Genomic DNA, 6,262 nt, shown 5'->3' with positions numbered 1-6,262 from the left:
ATTCCTGTCTCTCTGACATGCTGGTGGCTACTGTCTGTCCTCAGTCATAGTGTTTAAACAGAGCCTTAACTTGATCCACTATGACAGGTCGGCAACAATCAGGATGAAGAACAACACAACCTCTGCCCTGCTCCCACATCCCTCTTTCTTCCAGCTTAGCTGTTGCCATCACCTACACTTAAAATAGTAATGCATTAACATCATTTAATTTAATCTGATACCATGTGCATCACTGGTCACCAGCCCTGTCCTGGGATCTACCTTGCTGCAAAGTGTAGTTCCAAAGATGCTCTGCCACACCTGCTCCAGCTAACTAGCTTCTTCAGGAGTTGGCTAGATCAGATGCATTTGCATTAAGTAAGGAGGTAGCATGTTAGGCACAAGTTGGAACTTAATGCTGCAAGAAAGTAGATTTCCAGGAGGGTTGGTGACAACTGGTGTACATTATGACACAGTAATAAAATGAAACATACTACATCACAGTTCTTGCCAAAAATAAGCACACAGTTTTGCTTATTATTGGTAATAACTGTGTTGATGTAGTTTATTTTATTACTGTGGAAATGATGTACACATTTGTATCCAGGAAATTCAATGTATTACATTTTGAATGTCTACACAGTGTGATCAGATGTCCTGGTTTAATGAGATGTCTCCCAGTGCCCTGAGCATTCAAAAAACATGTAAATATGTCTCTGTCTTAATTTTATTACACAATTTATTATTATTTACTTATTTAGTACCTTACTATATTAGGTCGACCAAACATTAAACCACATCCATGATTGCAATTGACGTTAAGATGTAACAACATAGACCAGTAAGTATAGTGACTCTATGTAGCGTCTCTAAACCCCAGCCTAAATAAGTCAGTTTAAGTGGGATTGTTTACCAATTTTCTTTAAAGCTTGCCTGAAGTTGCTATGAAAGAAAGTATCTGTGGGTGGAGCATGAACTTCAGTATTTCCTTGTTGGAAGCACTGCTGTAGAAGATTATAGGGCACCTTCTCTACTTTGTTATGAGCACCATGGTTGCAGCTAAAAAGTATTTGAGGTAAACCTATTTATTTCTAACCTGATAGCAGTCTAACCTTACAATCTGTGAGTTCACAAAATATTAACTGGTGCAAAAAGAATAGATTTTTATAGGATTTAGTCAGTGATTGATGTCTGCTGCAGCTGCTGCTAATGCAAAGTTTATGCTGCACATTTAAATATGATTAAATTGACCTACTGTGCTGTATCACTTGCAATACATTATAAAAATGCAAATCAGTAAATGCTGTTTCTGATGTTCCCTTGTCATGGAAAAGACCTGATAATAATATGCAGAAGAGAAGTGGCACTGCTGTCAGCATCTCGCTGTCATAGCAGCTTCTGTGATTAAGGTCACAAGCCCTGAAGATAAGATTAAATTGCTGAGAGTACCATGGTGATAGCATGACCCATTCCCCCAGTAGAGCACAACAATGCACGGTACATAGCCAGGGCTGAACAGGGAATGAGCTGTCACAAAGAATTTTTAATGGTAAATAAGTAAAAACATGCTGTATTCCCTGTATGGAGTCATTCTCAAAAAACCTTTCATTCATTGAAATTCATTAGTGAAATTGATGAGTAGCTCATGTATCGTGTTCAGGTTTGGTTGAATGGTCAAATGATTTTCTACCCTGTCATAACACGTTTTACTAATCTTCCTCGGAGATGTTTTGAATGTAGATGTGTATTAAATATGCATTTCAAATATGATTTAAAGTAATCATGTTGTATCAGGCAATCATGTTGTAGTAGCTCATGTGTAATGTATATATAGATTACATAAAGTAAAAATTAGTTGTGTTATTGATGGTTTAAATGTTTTGTGTTTTTATTTTTCTAAATAAAACCTATTCAACAGAGGATTTGTGTGATGTGGTCTTAGTCAAGCTGTGAATACGTATTAGTTTAACTGAGGACAGTGTTCAAAATTTTTCCACAATATGATCGACAGCAGATTTCATGAATTTTACATTGACTGACATTTTCCACTGGTAGCCTAAATAAAAAAAACAAAACAAAAAAAGTCTTGCTCAGTGTGTTGCCATGATTTGGCGCTGCAGGTCACTGGCACAAATTAACTGATTGATTCCAGCAGGCCAGTAATGACTCTGGACTGGACATCACCCTGCTGATTGGGCACTCTGACAGTTGCAGTGATTATGACAGTGGGAGCTCCACTACATGGCAATCTATGAGTAGTACCATGGGAATAATTTAGCTTACAATCAACTAAAGGAGCTAAGTTTTTCATTTAAATGCCTTATCATTCTTTTTAATAAATCACATTTTCTTCAAATGTTAATGTACATTTTCTTTTATAATGGATCAACCTGAAAAAAACAGTGTCAAAGGTTTTAATGGACTCTTTAGGACAGGTTAGACAGGTGAAAAAAATTGTCATTAGCTGATAATAATTCCAGAGCATAGTAAATTCCCTGACTCTTTAAACCTTGTACCAACTCTCAACAGACATTGGCCCTTCTATGCAGCTTTCTGACAATTTGAAAATAAAGCTAATTGATGGCTACAAAGCAGGGGAAAACAATGAAGCATATAATAACTCTTCTAGCTCGCAATTTCCATTGTTTAGAATGTCATTAGGAAATGCCAGTTAAGGCATTTCAGTTAAGGAGATCAAAGCAAGCTCTGCAAGACCAAGAAAACTGTTAGATAGAACTGCTTGAATGCTGGTCAGGAAGGCCGAACAAAACCTCCTTATGACATACAGAAAGGTTTAGCTGACAGTGGAGCGGTGGTGCACTGTTCTGCAGTGTTGTTGCCCAAATACGACCTGATGGAAGAATCTTTAGAAAAAATATTTTCCTGCAACCTCATCACACAAATCAATGGGCCTCATTCAGCAACTGTTCTTAAGTTTTATAAGTTTAATAACTTATAAACTAACTAACTTAATAACTCTTAAGTTTAATAACAACTGTTGTTATTAACCAATATTTTCTTATTTGATATTTGATAGAACAGAATCTACACACACTCAAGAGCACAAAGTTGCGAACAGTGCTGCGGTTTAAGAAAACGTCATGAATGACATGGACTTTTTCTTAGGACCTTACTCAAGAACACATTTAAGAAAAAACTTGGTGAGTGAGGTCAATTGTCTGAAATATGCAAAACAACTTCTAGATAAGCCAGAGGCATTTTGGAAACTTATGAAGTAAAAATTAAACTTTGGGTTTGTGTGGCAGCCAGTGTCACACCTAACCCTGCACAAGTAGATGAAAGAACGAATTCTACCTAAGGTGCTTGCAAGCTGAAGGATGCCATGCTATGTAGAATTAGTAGGGTGTCCAAACTTTTTGCACATGCCACAACTACTATATTATTATTATTATTATTATTATTATTATTATTATTTCAGTTCATCAAATGTAAAGTAAGTGGCTTTTAACATTTGCAGTTTGCTGCAGAGGTTGTGTTTACTTCTTTTCACTTCAAAAATGAACAAAATGTGTATCTATACTATTTAGTGTAAATTCATTAGAGTTGTGGTATGTTTAGCTCAAATAACATACAACTGAACCAGCTTGCAACACCTGCAATGCAGTATACATGCTGTTCTGGTTTATCAGTCAAGGATTAAGCCTAGTCTTGGACTTGAAGTGCCAGTGTTGAGTCATAAATGGGAATCATTTTTAAATCTAGGATTAGCCTTAATCTGGGTCTAGGATACTGGCCCTTAATGTCCAAACAAACACTATCAGAGCTTTCAAAGAATGCAGTAGTCCACAGCCAACTTCCCATGATGAAACTTGAGTCTTGGGGTACCACCATTACACATGGTTTAAATGAGCTTTACCACCAGCCAGTGGCACTGATAACTGTTAGATTTACCAAACACCAAAACATTCTGCTGTGACATGACCAGTGAGTGGCTATCATTTCCTGCTTTTAGTTGAATCTGATTCCCTTCATTTGCCAAAACAAAGACATAAAACAGCAACTATGACCAAACAGGACTGAAGAGCTTAAAGGGGGAACAGGCATGGATCCCCACTTGTGGTTGCTTAAGAAGTTCTAGTGAATGTTGCTAAAAAGTTCTTGCTAATCCTACTTTAAGTCTGCTACAGGTAATATGACAAGCACTATTAGCTTTTTCAGCTAATCACCAGGCTCTTGCTGTCATTACCTTTGGCAAGATTATAGTTCTTCAGTTCAAATGGCTTGAATCTAAAAAAATGTGTAATGGTGGTGACCTAGCAGGTTGATTATTTTATTACTGGCAAATTATATTTTTCTGTTAGGTATAGGGGAAGTAGTGAACTTTAATTTAGCTGATTTATAACGAACTCCAGAATCATTTAAACTGATTCATTTTGCCTGTGCTCTCCAACAGGTACATTACGTTAATAGGGTTAAAATGCAGACATTGAGCTTTTGAGCCATTTGAGACTATTGTGGCACCTTTTGTACTCAAAGTCCTGCTTGAGATATTTCAAATTCTTGATAAGGATATTGAAGTCCTGCAATCTTTAGTAAGGAGGTTATTAATGGAGCAGCTGAGCTGGCGTGATTATGAATGTGAACGATAGGATTAGTGGCTACTAAGCAGCGGTGTGCCAAACGTTAGCTCATGAACATCAGAAAGAGGATCACTAGCACCCTAACTGTGTTCACATAAAACACATCTATCATGGGATGGGGGGTGGGGGTGGGGGGGTTTGAAATAGAACGAGAAAGGTAGCTAAGCGAGGGAATGCACATGAGATTTATTTTTCCAAAGGCCAACAATTGTCTGTGTAATAATAGCCATTCTCTGTGCTCTGTGTGATGTGACAGCAAAGGAATGCATTCTGTGACTTCAGTGAGGGTTTGTGGGAAATAAGCATCAGAGAGGCAACCAGGTGAGATTACAGCTCAGTTTCCCTTTTAGGAAGACAGGAATGTGACCCTTGAGATTCCACAGTAAAATCATACTATTTGAGTGATATTTGAGCCAAGAAGTACAAACTCTTTACACTGTTTTTTGTCAGATTTTATCATTGATCTTAAAATTACTTTTTTGTTCATTTGGCTTGTGATGTCAGTGATTTCAATCATTTTAAATAATTGGATCCAGGTTTTGTATGAGTGGAAACAACTGCCACGGGGAGGGGGGGTTGGGGGTGTTGCAAACATGGTCATCGAGGGGACAGACATTCCTGTAAGGACCGGTTATCATTAACATCTTCACTAACTCATTTTACTTTAGTCTTCTAAATAAGTGAGGGAGGCTTGTAAAATTGTAGCTGTTTTCTTAGTGTGCAGCCTTTAGTTTACGGGTATGACAGAGGTTATTCTATACCATTGTATGTTATCACTTTCATCATTAGAAATTGGTGATGTTGACATGATTAGCTGCTGTCCATTTCTTCCACATCTCTGTTCTTTATTTGAAAGAAATTTCACTTAAATTATGTATTTACAATATTGCAATAACAGTACCTATTCCAGGATCCCTGGCTATTTCCCTTCTGAGCTGCCAGCTCTTTGTTGATGTCTACGGCTAGTGCTCACCTTTAAATGAAATGGTACTTTTCCTAGTTTTATGATGTTTTCTTTAAATCAGTGACCTAACTCTGAAAATTATAGGATTCCACAACTGTGTTACAGTATTCTACTGTGGTCTAGAGGAGTCAAGTATGTATTTCCTTTTATGAACAGACACAAATGCTGTGTCAATTTCATAGAAAGTTTAGAATCTGCACTTTTGACCGAAACCCTCTACTTGTTTTAATGAGCCGCAAATGAGAAATAATGAATATAAAACCACAGGAAGCCTTTGTTATTGCCACTGATAATTGCACCATCTAAAGGTTAATCACCCTTAACACCCTAACGCCCAAACAGATGAGCCTTGTGATAAGTTTTTTATTAGTATTCACAAGTTACAGTGATTTATGGTATGTCAAAAATGAAGTAATTTTATGGAACTTGCATGTGGGATATTCATCATTGGTTCAAATGTGCATATTGTGTATACTGCATATGTGTTTGATCATCTAATTTTCCATAAGTTTGCATGGATGGAGACTTCCCTTGATAGAGTACTTATCAATCCAAGGTTAATAAGGATAAGAAGAGAACACAGAATGAATTACTCAGTCTGATACTGTGTGAAAAAATCTGATATGACTTCTTTGAACCAGCTTAACTTGCTAAGACTGGATGATGAGACTGGACTTCAATGGATCCTCTGAGGAAAGGGGCAGCAATGTGTTGCTCT

This window comes from Pygocentrus nattereri, chromosome 13 (assembly GCF_015220715.1).
Source record: "Pygocentrus nattereri isolate fPygNat1 chromosome 13, fPygNat1.pri, whole genome shotgun sequence".
Lineage (NCBI taxonomy): Eukaryota > Metazoa > Chordata > Actinopteri > Characiformes > Serrasalmidae > Pygocentrus > Pygocentrus nattereri.
Note: the sequence above shows the minus strand (reverse complement) of the source record.